General features: G+C 41.5%; 1 protein-coding gene across 1 annotated transcript in view; it reads left to right on the top strand.

The window, feature by feature from the left end:
- Positions 1-15166, top strand: part of PDE8B (phosphodiesterase 8B) — a 235757-nt gene that overhangs the window by 1828 nt on the left and 218763 nt on the right.

The following is a 15166-nucleotide window of genomic DNA, read 5'->3' as shown; positions in this document are numbered from 1 at the left end:
ATGTTGTTTAGAATCACAGCTTTTACATGGTCAATAGATTACGAGGGACTGTTACTAATTAATTAATTATTTGGCAGACAAAATTTTATGTTTAGTACTCGAAAAGTTATTCAACAGTTGGCCTACGGTGAATAGGCACCTGGCTTTTACTGGATCAAATCAGCCTTCAGTGGAAAGATGAAGGATGGCATGAGTTGGTTTGAGTCTGGAAGACCAAGAGCTCCTTTTAGTGAACTTGTTATAACAGGATCGGATTTTGTAACATGAAGCCTACCTGAGTTTATTTATAGTGGTAGTGTTTCTCTGGTAACAGTCATATAATATACTAATATAATAATCATGATAACAAAAAGACCATTTACTGAGCACCTACTATGTACCAGGTATAAACTTTCTCTTCTAGCTTTTGAGTCTTAACCGTGTGATGATAAAATATCCAAAGGCTGGAGCCCTAGATTCCTGACAGTACAACTTACCAATTGAACATTTGTTACAGAGACATGTGCCAAACGTTATCTTTTTCTTCTCTCAAGCTTTTCTCCCCCACACTGGTTCACACACACAAAAAATAATAAAAAAAATTTTTTTAAAGCATCAGGAGCAATTTCATGAGGTTAAAGTGATATATTTGGTGGGATAATTAAATAGGGATGTTATTTTAAAAAATAGCCTTTGCCTTCTTGTTGAAAAAGCAACGTGAAGATATTGAAGTAGCTCGGAATGGTGACAACTTATGAACTCTGGGGTAATTTTTTTTGGGGGAAGGGGGTGTGTAAGAGAAATTGTATATTTCTGCCTTTCATAGTACCAAGAATCCCGATTTAATACCTGGCAACTCTGGTTATTCCATGTTTGTTTATTGAAAGAAGGAATAATGAATGAATTCATTCTCCATGTTTTAATACTTCCTTCAAGAGGTTATTTAGCAAATGGAGAAAAAACTGGAGGGAAAATGAGTCCCAATTATTAGCATCTGGTATAAACTTGTAGAAATATCATTGCTACTTGGCTGAAGTGTTAAAGGCTTGACCTGAATAGGAATTCAACTCACATTGCTTTATCAACAGGATTTTCAAATAAGAGCTTAATTCATTCCAACCTTTTGCTAAGAATGTTGGGAATGAAACTGCCGGTTCAGTGATTCAACACTAATTTGTCTGTGTAGGTCTCAGAAACTATATATTTGAAATTACATTTGAGACCAGAGTTATTATTTAGACAAGTCATACAGAATTATCACAGAATTGCTTTAATATATTTAATAGTATCCTTTTAGGACTTGTGACTCAGGGTTATATTATCTTTTTCTATCTTCACATGTTCCATATTCTTTGTGGATGAGATAATTTTATAAAAACTTTGTTTACATTTCTTTTTAGAATAAGAATTCTTCTGCCTTAACAGTTTAAGATAGGTGCTAGTCACCCATGTCCGGACCGCTCACCCCTCCTCCACTCTGCCCTTTTCCAAAATGCTCAGGGGAAAAAAAATAAAGTCCTTGCTATTTGGTCCTGTTTACAGTGGTAGTGGGTCATAATAGTTTTTCTTTTTTAATTTCCTCTTTGTACATCAATTATAAACCATATTCTCATTATCTACTTGGTCTCTGGTATTCCCCAGGGTACAAAAATGTGTGCTTGATCTCTCTCTCCTTTTTTCTAGCAATAATTAATCTCATTAAGCTTTTAGAATGATGAAGCATTATGATGTCAAACGTGACGTCAACAGGAACCTTCCTGAATACCTAATTTATAAAAAAAATGATAAACATTAATAATTCATATGCAGTACAGTGATATCATATGGGTTTCCATTTCTGGTAAGAAGTGAGCTTTTTCTCCCAATTGCTGTAAAAATGCAACTTCCTTGTAATTTGTCTCCCTCTTGTTTGCCTTTTTTAAAAATAGTACTCCAACAGGAGACTCCTGCAGAATGCTCACTCCTCATACTGTGCCAGTTGTATAATTCTTGTTCAGAAATCCTCAGGGGGATGGTTGAACCTCTCTCTGGGAAGATTGGGAGGGGGGGTTGGTTCTTACAAGTCTTTTCTCATACCAGCTGTTGCAGCTGGGAGGCAGCCGGGACTAGGCAGCCAGTTATAGAGAAGAGTTTTGACAGTACAGTAGACTTGCAGCCATCTCTGGTGTGTGTGTGTGTGTGTGTGTGTGTGTGTGTGTGAGAACTATTTTGTGGATCAGGCACAGGACATTGTTAGTTTCCAAATGATTCTGTGTTGATAGGCAGCATCCCCAGCTCCCTCTTTCTCAGGAACTCCATTCATTGTGCCCATTTATTCACTCGGTCAGTATTTGTGCCAGACTCTGTTGTAGATGCTAGGGATTCAGTGAATATCCCTGAAGTTTGGTAAGCAAAGCCTAATGAGTGAGGGTGGTGAATCTTTCATAAGAGGTTGTGCCTAAGTCAGTGATTAATGACTTTGTTATCCATTCCATGGCTTTCTGAATCAGTGAGGATAATCCCAAATTGATTGTATATAAAAGGAAAAGAAATATTTTTCTGACCTTCTGGTAAATAATTAATGGTAATAAATAATAATAATAATTTTTGTAATTATTTGGGGGAGGGGTAGAACTGTTGTGAGGAAAGTCGTTTTTATCTGTTCTCTACGTTTGTGCTCTCTAGTGCACATCAGAATCAACTGAAAGTCTTCTTGAAATGTGGATTGCTTAGCCCCAGTCCCAGAGTTTCTGATTTAGTGACCTTGGGTGGGGCCTGAGTTTTGGATTTTTAACAAGCTTCTCAGATATGCTAGTGTTGCTTTTGAAAGAATTGAATTGACTGTTGGCCAAATGAATTAGGTTGGGGCTACCTCTAGCCCAGTGGGTAGTATTGAATGTATTTGGGGGTACTAGTCATAGCCCTGCCTCCGTCATCCTTTACTCCTGTAGGGGCGGCCCGCTCTCTCATTCATGAAGTCAAACTCAAAGCCTCTAGGGTTAGCTGGAAAGTCTCCAAGTGTGGAGAGTGTGCACCAGGTAGCCAACCCACTCTGGTTTTTTGAGGTTTGACTTCCCCTCAGAATCCACTGGTTTTGCAAGTCCTGATAGCTTGCTTTGCCATCGCAGCCTCTTCCATACCTCTGCCCTGCTGGGGCCCTGTCCTGCATCGTGCAAGGCCAGGAGGAGCTGAAAATGGGTCGATGTGACATAATACTAGCTCACGTTCAGTTCTTAGCTTTTGGAGTCTTGCTGGTCCTTTTCACCATATTTTTCATTTTATTTATTTGACAGAGAGGGAGAGAGATCACAAGCAGGTAGAGAGGCAGGCAGAGAGAGTGGGGAAGCAGGCTCCCCACTGAACAGAGAGCCCAGTGTGTGGGGCTCAATCCCAGGACCCTGGGATCACAACCCAAGCTGAAGGCAGAGGCTTAACCCACTGAGCCATCATATTTTTCTTTTTAAAATGGAGCACAAAGTTTAGTAAGCCCAAGTGAGTCTTCCAAGTTGATTTAATAAAACTCGGATTTATTTTCTGCCATAGCTCATTTCATCACAGTCCAGTCCCTCTCCTTTCTTACAATGTATTAATTATAGTCAGTGAGCAAATCTTTCTAATTTTCATTGCTTTCCTCAGTAGTTAAATTAATTTTTAAGAAATACCAGGAAATTCTCCCTTTTGATTTTGCTAGTTAAGTCCCCAAACCAGAAAGGATAATGTAGTATAAGATCCTGACTTTCAGAGGTGATACTTCTCTATGGAGACTTCCCCCATGTGGTGCCTGGGTGACTCAGTGGGTTAAGCATCTGCCTTCAGTTCAGGTCATGATCCTGGGGTCCTGTGATCAAGTCCCATGTCAGGCTCCCTACTCAGCGGGGAGCCTGCTTCTCCCTCGCCCTCTGCCCAGCTCTGCCTGCTTCTGTTCTTCTATCTCTCAGTCAAATAAATGAATAAAATTTTAAAGAAAAGAAAAGACAAGATCATCCTTGATGATCACCAGGCAGGACTTGGGCTAAAGCGGGATGGGACATGCTGGTGAGGGCAGAACAGAACCTATAGTACCAGACTGGTGAGGGATTAAGGCCAAGAATCAGAATAGCAAGGAGGGAGTGAGCCCTATGGAACCAGAGTCCAGAGCCTGGAGGAGCAGGTAAGCATTTCAGGGGTAGGTGGGCAACTCAGATCTGAAATTTAGGGGCTCAACAAGAGTGACCGCTGTCAAGTTAGGTTGAGAGCTCTGACTGGAATAGAAGGTGTTTACTTATTTTCTGTTTGAGGTTCTCTGCTGAGTGTAAAGAGCTCAGTTCCCACGGGGGATGCCAGTGACCAGTCAGAGTCTGGACTGTAATTAAACTTGGCACGCAGGTGAGACAAGACTGACTCCTCAGGTCTTCCTTGCACCTGGTCCAATTATCTGGGTAGGAAACAGATTGCGTATTCACAAGGATTGAACTGAAAATAATCTACTGAAGAGACTATTTCAGATGTGCAGGCCAGATGAAAAGAAATTTAAAAAATGACATGGAAGCCCCCTAAGACTAGAAGGGGAGGGTACTGTCACCACCTTGAAGAGGTAACAGTAGGGAATGGTTATGGGAATTTGAGAAATCAAACCTCTTGGTCAGGGAAGCCCCCAGAAGCTGTGGTCTTAAGGAGGACTGCAGCCATTGGAGGCCTGGGCCTGGCATGGAGAGCCAAGGAGTGAATACCTCCATGCTACTGTTTTCCCCTCCATTGATCTCCAGCCAGAACCATTTTTGTCCAAACACACCTGGAAAACAGAGAGCAAAGGAGCCCATTGACTGAGGTTTTCCAGAGTGGGATAGAGAGATTATCCTGACCCTACTCCTGAAGACTCCCTGAAATGAGTGTCAAAAGATGTTGGATGTCATTGGAGGTACCTTGGTAAGCTGAAATTGAGTTGGGCGATTTTGATTCTCTGAAATAATGGCATTTTTAAATGACCACTTAATGCATTATTTATGTTTCCTATTTAATGACTAATAACATTAAAATGAGTCCAGTTGCTTTGTTTGGAAACTTTTAAGTTATTGCTGAAAACATACCCTCCTCTTCATTTCACTCTCCACCCTGACTCTGCTCAGGCACTTTCTTAGTCAGCTTGGGCTGCCGTACCAAAATACCATCAACAGCCGGGCGTACACAATGGACTTTTATTTCACACTGTTGTGGAGCCTGGGAAGTCAAGATCAAGGTGCTGGCAGATTCTGTGCCTTGTGAGAGTTTTCTTCCTGGCTTGCAGATGGCCACCTTCTTGTTTTGTCTTCACATGGCAGAGAGCAAGCAAGCTCTGATGTTTCTTCCTCCTCTCATAGGACACTAATCCCATCAATGAGAACCCCATCCTCGTGACCTCATTTAAATCTAGTAACCTCAAGGAGCACCTGGGTGGCTCAGTCAGTTAAACTTCTGCCTCTGGCTCAGGTCATGATCTTGGGGTCCTGGGATTGAGCCCCACATCAGGCTCTGTGCTTGGGGCAGTCTGCTTCTCCTTCTCTCTCTGCCCCTCCCCACCCCTTGCTCTCTCTCTCTCTCTGTGTCAAATAAATACAAGTAAAATCTTAAAAAAAAGGAAAAAGAAAAAAAGAAAAAAAATTATCTCCCAAAAGTCCCACCTCCAAATACCATCAGGATTGGGGCTGCAGTGGAATTTTGGAAGACACATGCATTTGGTCTATACAACATGTTTCTATCATTTCCACTGCCCCTCACCCACTGCTCCCTCTCCCTGTGATCTCAAAGCCTAGGAGGAGGCTGTAGGGGGAGAAAGTACTCTTTCTCAAGTTCAAAGTTCCCTAAGTGGGAACGCAGTTTAGCTAGTTTACATTTTTGCTCAGTTGGTACTTTCCTCCTCTCTGTACCCTTTCTCCACAGCCTCAGAAAGTTGGTCAATGAGTTTTACTATGTGTTTACAAGCTGATACGTTCAGTAAAGAATGTGTATATTTCAGGCAGACTTAGAAATGTTTACATGTGCCCAGGAGCTCATTTTTAGAAAAAGATGTTACCTTTAACACAGTGGAAGTCTGGGCAGTTATTATGTTTTGATAGAAAATACCACTTTTTAACAAGTTGCAATACAGGTTAGTTTAGATTTGGCTCTTGATAGCCTAATCTCCATTTTCTCTCCTTTCCCAGTGGTGGATAAAAGCCAGCATTTGCTTAGGATTACGATGCCTTACTCATTACCATTATCTTCTTTCATCTCTTCTTTTCTGCCCCCTTAGGGACAGTTCACAGAAAGTAGTTGAGAAGCTTGTGATGGCTGTAATAAAAATAAAGAGATTCTGTTACTTTTGGATAATCTATCGGTGAAAGAATATTTCATGGTTGCCTCTTATTTCTGAGGTGATTCACATTTTCCTGTATGGTTTGTACATTTTGCAACAAGGTATGTAGAATGGATATAATAATATCAGGTATTAGTCAAGTCCTTGCTCTCTGGGTACCCCTTTGTATACACTGTTTCACCCAATCTACATAAACACACTATGAGCTACAAATTGTCATTACAAATTTCGCAAATGAGGAAGAGGAGACACCAAGAGGCGGGCTAAATTGCTCAAGGTGCGGGCTGACATTTGAATACAAGATTGTCCGAATCCAACTCCAAATCCAGTACTGAGCTTTAGGGCCTCTCACAGCAGCCTGAGGACCCAAGAGTGGGCACTGCTGGAACTGGGGCGTTACTTAGAGCGGAGTGGTGATAGACTGGTGGTGGTGGGGGGACAGCCAGGGGGCCTTGTGGATGAGGTTCGTCTTATGCATCCATGTCACCCCTTCTATTAGATTGAACTGGTGTGTTGTTTTGAGATGAGTGTTGAATGCAAAATGCACAGAACTGGAGAAGCTTCGGCAGAACGGTTGTCATTGTTTTTAACGGAACATAGTGCTTGGCACTTTGTAAGCATTGTGCAAGTATTAGCTCCTAATAATCCTGCTATTTTTGCTATGATTTCTGGTTTGGTAATTAAAATGAGATTTGGGCTCGTTAGATTTTGACATTTTTGAGACGCATATTTGTCTTTTATTGGAAAATGTATTCCACTTACAAGTAGATTGATTTGGCCAATGTAGGTGACTAACTGGGTTTAAATATAGATGTGATATCTGGAAGCTTTGGAAACTGCTGCCACAGACAGGGTTTGGTCTGCATCCGCTGAATCCCCAAAGGCGATGACATGGTAGAATCTTGTCAGTTGAAGGTGGAAGCTGGGGTTTGAGGAGTGTTGCATGAGCGTTGCACCTGCACAAAGCTTTGGCCTTTAAAGATCAGGGCCTTGGTGTTATCTTGAGGTGGTTCTGTGTGGGATTCTTTGGCGTAAATCTATAACCTAAAGCTCGTCTCCAACTGGGCTTAAAGCCATTTTGCATGAGCACTGTTGGTTTTTATCCTGCTGTATTTCAGTGGTGTCAGATGTAGTATACTGTTCGAAAAAACCCGAAATACTGTAAATGTAAGGCCCGTTTTCTCTCAGATGAAGGTGTAAGGATTAGCTACAGGGATGGCATTGCCTGTGTGAGTCACAAAACAGAGAAGACCCTGAGTGTTGGAAATTTCTACAGGAAGGCACGTGAGAGTTTTTTTTTAGCAACCTGTCATGCAGGGTAACATGGATAAAAAGAAAAGTGCTGTTTTCTGACGTCTGGTCTACAAATAACATGAAAGCTCTAGACTGGAGGGTGATGAGTTCAGACTCGTTGGGGCTTTTGTCCACTCAAGGGCTCCTGCTGAGGGAGCCTCAAGCAGGAGCAACGGCCAAACAGAGAGGAAAGGACTAGTTTATGGAGGCGGGTAATCACCCAGTGGCCCAACCCGCACTCACCACGTAGTCTAGGGACCATTCGAGAGTCATCTTCATGTCCAGCTTCTGAAACTGATTGACAGTCTTGGCCTAGAAACTGGTTGTGAGGAAGGAGAAGCTGCTCCATCTGTTGATGCTTCAGCAGCCTCAGAAGTGTTTTGATCGGAGCCATAGCTGGAACGGAAAGGTTTTCTTTTCCCCACAGTCACATGCAAACTTGGGCTACAATATCTCCTTTCCAGAGTTCCCTCGAGAGAGTGATTCCCAAAACAATGATGGCCAAGCAAAGGTAGAATGGAGCAAAGGACCGGCTTGGTCTGTGGCGGCCCAGCACTGGTTAGTACTGCCTTCCGGGGAGTCCCCCATGTACGTGCTCTGGGAAGGGGTGCTGGGACAGGAGGCTGAGAGAGAGATGGCTTTGCGTGAAGCTTCCTGCCTGTTCCTCCCAAATCTATAAGGTTCAGTTTGCAAAGCCAGTTCTGGGACCCCTGACACATTCGTGCCCCCCGCCTCCCAGAGCCTCACACACTCACAGGCCCTTCCATCCTTGTAGTCAGCTTCTCTGTCCATTTACTGAGTCACAGGTGTTTCCCTGGGTGAGCTTTCCAAAGCTTCCACCTCTCTCTACAGTGATCTGGCTCCTTAGGGCCAGGAGACTACAGCAAGGCTTCAGGACGGGCTGAGGGAAGAGGGAGTCTTCATATCCCTTTGGGAGGAGCTGGTGAAGGGAAGCGGGAGTGGTCCATTCTTCTGACCTCCCTGAGGGTATGACAGGGCGGAGAGCTGCAGGCAAGTTCTCCCTTTACCTTTTCTGGAAGATGGAGGGAGATGGGGCAAAAGGCCAGAACCTCTTCTATGTGTCAAAGGTGAGAACTTTGAATTAAAAAAAAAAAAAAAGAAAGAAAGAAAAGAAAGAAAGAAAAAAAGGACAACCCTAGCTTTTATATGCAGATTATGTGACAAAAATACTTTGTAAGCCATCTAGTTGGTATCAGGAATGGATTTTCATATAGAAGCAATGTTATACATGGCATTTAGGTTTCTAGGTTAGCCCAAAAAAGTATTCAGACCATTATGTAGCTGGAATATATTTACAGTGTTGTGAGAGAAACGTAAAATTGAATTAGAGCTAGTGTTTCTTTTGTGCACGTGTCCTTTGGGAGAAGCGGGTTTAATTAGAGGACGATGAAGCAGATGAGGGAGAACCTGTGGTGTTCCCCTCAGGGAGTGGTGCTCCTGCCTCATGGTTGGTGTTCTGAGGAGGTGAGTGAAGGAGCCGGGGTGCAGGGACCAGGATCTCACCCCCAGGGACTCAGAGCTATGCTGTGACACTGTCCTCTTTTCATCTGGGCTAGTTCATCTCCAGAGGCACTAAAGGGGTCTATTTTGTTTCTTTTAGGTCCTTATTTTCTGTTTTACCTACAAATACTTTGCATCTTTTAACTCTTTAAGAATCCTTAAAAACAAGTCAATAAATGCAAAACCATTACACACCAAAAAATTGAACAACAGCTGTGTCTTAGTTCAAGCTGCCATGACAACAACAACAAAAAATGCCATCAACGGGGTGGTTCTGGGTAGCAGAAGTTTACTTCTCACCGTTCTGGAGGCTGTGAAGTCCCAAGATCACGGCACCAGCAGATTCCGTGTCTGCTGAGGAGCTGCTTCCTGGTTCATCAGTAGACATCTTCTTACCGTGTCCTTAGCGGCAGAGTGGGGCAGGCACTGGCTGGGAGCTCTTCTGTAAAGGCACTAATCCCCTTCACGAGGGCTCCACCCCCCAGACTTGTGCAGCCCCTCCTGATACCATCACACTGGGTTTGGATTTCAACACCTAAATTTGGCAGGGACAGAAACAGTCTATAGCAACTACTGAGTATGACTCGAGTTTTCTAATGGCGTTGTTAGTTTTTGCAGTTTGTGGTTTTCCAAGCAAAACTCACTCATTACGAGTGATTGATAGATCTCTTAAGTCTCACTGAATCCACAGGTTCCCAATGGCTCTGTCTTTATACTTGCACTTAATTTGTTGACGGCCCTCGGTTGTTTGTCCTCTGGATAGTCCTCCGACTGCATTTTACTTTTTGCATTGCTGGAGTGGACCTAATGTGTTTTTGTGCCTTCTGTGTTTGTTAGAAACTTGCAGGTAGATTGACAGGCTTGATGAAATTATGCTTAATTTTGGGGGGTGGGTGTAGGGCAAGAATACTTTTTCAGTGCTACTGTGTTTTCACCACAGGAAACACATGGATGTGTTTGTTTGTTTTGCTGTGATGCTAACCAGTAGTAATGATCATTGCTTACATTCATTGATCATTAGAGGGTGTAAAATGGTGATATTCTCATTGTACCATTTCTTCTTACTAGCTGCCTGTCTCTAAGAAGGAAAACTTCTCCTCACCAACTAGTTGGTTTCCCTGGGATACAATTTATGTAGGGAAAGCAGGTTGAATACGTCAGTTTTCCCTCCTATTTCCAGTTTTCAAAATAATGAGTTGATTCTCTAGCATTCTCCTAAAGTGATAAGAATTTTTTTTTTACTTATTTCTTTGTTTGCTTGCTTTGACTCATTATGAATCACTATAAATAAATAAATCACACATTTATTTGATGTATGTTAACTCACTGCAGTGATTATACAATTTGGGTGTCCAAATTGCCCATTTTTGACCAGAGGGAGCAAATTCGAATTGAAGAAATAGTTTCAGCTAAGTTGGTTAAGTTACGTCCTTATTCTGAAAATGTGCTTTGTGGATGAGGGCTTGCTGAGCACCTGCCGGTGAAGGCCTTCGTGCCTGCCTGCCTGCTCCTAGTCGTACCAAACCTCTCACATCATGGAGCTTTGAGAGGATCCACCGTGCAAGGCCCTAGTGCAGCTCATTTCATGAAATTTTTGTGGCTACAAAAAGACTACCTAGGGGCGCCTGGGTGGCTCAGTGGGTTAAGCCTCTGCCTTCGGCTCAGGTCAAGATCCCAGGGTCCTGGGGTCGAGCCCCGCATCGGGCTCTCTGCTCACAGGGAGCCTGCTTCCTCCTCTCTCTCTCTGCCTGCTTCTCTTCCTACTTGTGATCTCTGTCTGTCGAATAAGTAAATAAAATCTAAAAAAAAAAAAAAAAAGACTACCTGGTGTTATGGGAAGATACTCACTAGCCCAGGCTTGCATTCTCACTCTGCCCTATACAAGCTTTGTGACCTTGGAGAAGCTGTGTAACTTCTCCTTAGTTGGGAATAATGCATGGTCAAAAAGATTGGTGCAAGTGTAGCAGATGTACAGTCCCTGAAACCTTCTCAGTTCCCAGGAATGCGTGTGTGTATAACTAGGTCTTTGAAATCTGGAATGTATTTTACACTTATAGGGCATATCAGTATAGACTAGCACATTCCAAGTGCTCACTGGCCACATCGTAGCTACTGTGTGGAGGAAGATAGAATTATAATGGCGGAAGGGAGGAAGTAAGTTAACCTTCACGTAAGAGTTCTAAATTGTGCAATTGCAATTTGAGCTTATAACCTGACAGGGAGTATGGCACCATCGTTGGTTATTCGTCTCCTGGTTCTTCACTCCATATCTGCTCGTCAGTATTCTCCTTCGTCTTATGTGGGGCTTGAAATCTACAAATTGCATCTTCCAGATCCTGTTGCCAACTGGTCTTCTCTTAGATCCTGGAGGTAGGAGGTCCTGGTAGGCAATTGCGAGTGGGAGGAAGGCAGATATCTGAGCAGTGGCTCCTGCGAAGTAGCCGTGGGAGAACTTGGAGAGAGATGGTGCTGGCATTTGTGATGAGGAGGAGGGTGGTCTGATGGTTCCAGGCCAGGGTTTCTGACGTCTGGATATTACCCTCTCACCTTCTGTTTCTCCAGCTCACCTCTATCTTCTTTTGGCTCTTTCATAATTTCCAACACCTTGTAAATAGTTCATTACATTGATTCCTCTCTGCTTAGTATATGTGCAGTGGTTTCTGTTTTTCCCAGTGGACACTTGGCATCTGAGGACAGAAAGAACTAGGTCATAATCTCATGTGTGCCATTTACTTTGTTCTGTGACTTAACTTCTCTCATTTTCAATTTCATACCTTGTCTAAGGAGAATAATAAAAATCACTGCCTCATACAATTGTTGGTATAATTTACATATATATAAACATGACTGCTAGCTTTCAACCTCACTCTCAGTTAAGTGTTGTCTGCTATTGATAACAATATACAAACCAATGTTTGAAGGCTTGTCATTTAACATTTTTTATTATGAAGTTCAAATGCATACAAAAATAGAGAGAATAGTATAATGGAACTTCATGTACATATTACCCAGCTTCAACAGTTATAAAATTAAGCCTTTTCTTTTATCTACACCACCCACTCTCCCCCCTACTCTGGGATTATTTTAAAACAAATCTAAAATATCATATTATTTTAGCTGTAAGTATTTCAGCATGTAACCCTAAGAGATTAGGACTGTTTAAAAAATAACCACAGTGCTATTAGCATACCTAGAAATTAAAATAATTCCTTAATATCATCAGATACCAAGATAATCAAATTTCCCTAATTGTCTCATAAATGTCTTTTTTAAAATTGTTGTTTGAGTCATCTTTGGAATAAGATCCGCTCGTTGGTTGATGTGTTTCTGAAGTGTCTTTTAATCTATAGGTTATCTGTTTTTAACCTTACAATTTGTGCGTTGACAAAACTGGGACATTTGTCCAGCAGAGTTTCCCACAGTCTGGATTTTGCTGATTACATTCCTGCGGTATCATGCACCATGTTCTTCCGGACATATAATCCCTACAGTGTTGGTACTTCCATCTAGAGGTATTTTGGTAGGATTCAGGCTTGTTTACATATTTATTTTGGCAAGACTACTTTATAGGTAGTGCTTTATACCTCCATCAGGAGGCACATAATTGTTGGTTCTCTCTGTTTTTGTGATGTTTCATGATCGTTGTCTAGATCTACTAATTCATTGGGGATTACAAAAGTCTACCATTCATTTTTTTTTCCTACAAGACTTCTGGAGTGCCTCCATAGGGAGAACCTCCCTTTCATCAACTATTTAATTATCCTGAAGTACAGTTCATATGAGAAAGGTAGGGTAAATGCTTGATTATTTTATTATTTATCAGGTTTTAAAATAGTGATTTGGTTTTTACCATCCTCCAGTAGTGTTTGTGGTGTGGCTATACCCTTAATCAGTTTATGAATATGAGATGTATCCCAGTCTCTTGTGATTATTGTTCTTGCTGATGCTCACTTGTCCTATCTTTGGCTACTGGGAGGAACCGTGTTAACTCCTAGTTATCTGTGATAGGTTTTTTTTTTGCCTGATGGTATGACAGGATGTTCCAGTTTCATCGTGTTCTTTCCCTGATCTGGAATCAGTAATTTCTCTCAGGAACCTAATTCTTTTTATTGAAAGAGGGTATTTAGAGACATGATCTGGGCAGTGGAGTAGTCATTGCTAATGGATTGGTTATTGTTTCTTGGCTTTTTAAGTGCACACAGCCAGGAAATAAGTTTTTGTTTGTTTTTTGTTTTTTTAAGTGATAAAATGCACCACAAGTTTTTACTTAGACTTCCAATTCAAATTTAGGATAGGACCACAAGGCTTTACTTTAACCTCATTAGTCTTACATTTCTATTCTTCTCCCTGTGACATAAATACTGATTCTGAACAGCATTGGGGATAATTCCTCATTTGTTCTATCCTTAGTATACCCATAACAGTCTCAGAATCATCACTGAAAGCAGCTTAGTATTTTTTCCAATTACTTTTTTTAAAAAAAAGATTTATTTATTCATTTGACAGACAGAGATCACAAGTAGGTCGAGAGGCAGGCAGAGAGAGGGGGAAGCAGGCTCCCTGCTGAGCAGAGAGTCCCATGCGGGGCTTGATCCCAGGACCCTGGGACCATGACCCGAGCCGAAGGCAGAGGCCCCAACCCACTGAGCCACCCAGGTGCCCCTCCGGTTATTTTTGATATCAGAGTGTATTCTACTAAGGATGAACCAGGAAAATTACTGTGTTTTTTATTTGAATCAGTTCCTTTTTGTGTAGCAATCCTAACAGTGGAATGGTTAGTGACTAACTCATAGTTATGGACAGTTATGTTCATTTATTTCATTTTACTTTTGATTTGGTCTTTTTTAATCTTAAATTCTTTAAATTTAATTTTGTTATAATAATACGAATTATTTACATTACAAATTAAAATCTTTACAATATGGTATATTTAGAGATGGTTAGATTTAATCCCTATTGCTTATATTCTATGCCCTCCATCAAGTAGGTAAATATATTTAAAATTTTTATAGTTTTCATTACACACAAAGATACGTTTATAGCCTTTATTTCTTAGGTAAGTGGTAACACGCTAACTCATTTTTCTATGTTTTGCTTTTCTCACTTAACAATATATCTTGGAGATCACTCCATCATAATTAGTAGATATCCCTCATGTCTTATTACATTATAAGCTGTACTGTAGCTTATTCAACCAGTTTCCATTGACAGATTTTGGATTATTTCCATTATTCTTTGCTATTATAAGTATTGCTGCAGAGAATGGGCCTGTGCTGATATCTTTTTTGTATTACAAAGTCTAAATTGTTTTTAGTACAATAATGAAATATTATTTTCCAGAAAGGCCATATTTACCTCATCTGGGGCATTAATTTCTGCCTGTCACATAGAAAACTGTCATCAAGCCCTTTAATTCTCTAGGAATTGTAAATTAGTCACACAGGTTTTGCTCAAGCTCAAGCTTAGTACCTTTAGCAGAAGCTTCTCTGTGTGTCCAACCTGCTCTTTTTTGCTTTTAACCCAGCAATAGTTTCGTTTTCTTGGAGATGTGGGATCTCAAGGAGACAAACTTTCTAGAAAGTGTTGGTCCCCACAGTGGTAAACACATCTTTTCATGGCAGTGAAGTGGTCTGCCTTTTCATCTTTGCTTAGTTGAAAGTTCTCTGTGGGAGTGCCTGGGTGGCTCAGTCAGTTAAGCGTCTGCCTTGGGCTCAGGCCACGATCCCAGGGTCCTGGGATCGAGTCCCTCATCGGGCTCCTTGCTGAGCAGGGACCTGCTTGTCCCTCTCCCTCTGCCTGCTGCTCCCCCTGCTTGTGCTCTCCTCCTCTCTCTTTCTCTCTCTGTGAAATAAATAAATTAATAAAATCTTTAAAAAAAAAGAAAGTTCTATGCATTGACACTGTCTTCAACCCTGTCAGCATCCATGGAGTGCCACAGGGCACTCAGCATCACGAATTGTTTAAAAGAATTTCCTTGAACCTAGGGAAGCCTAATTTCCTTGAGTTCTAAGGACTTAGAACACAAGTAATTCCTTATCTTGATTTTAATCATTAAGACCTAAAATCAAAGTTTTTTTCATAGAT

Source organism: Meles meles, chromosome 3 (assembly GCF_922984935.1).
Source record: "Meles meles chromosome 3, mMelMel3.1 paternal haplotype, whole genome shotgun sequence".
NCBI classification, from domain to species: Eukaryota; Metazoa; Chordata; class Mammalia; order Carnivora; family Mustelidae; genus Meles; species Meles meles.
This window is presented reverse-complemented; position numbering and strand designations above follow the sequence as displayed.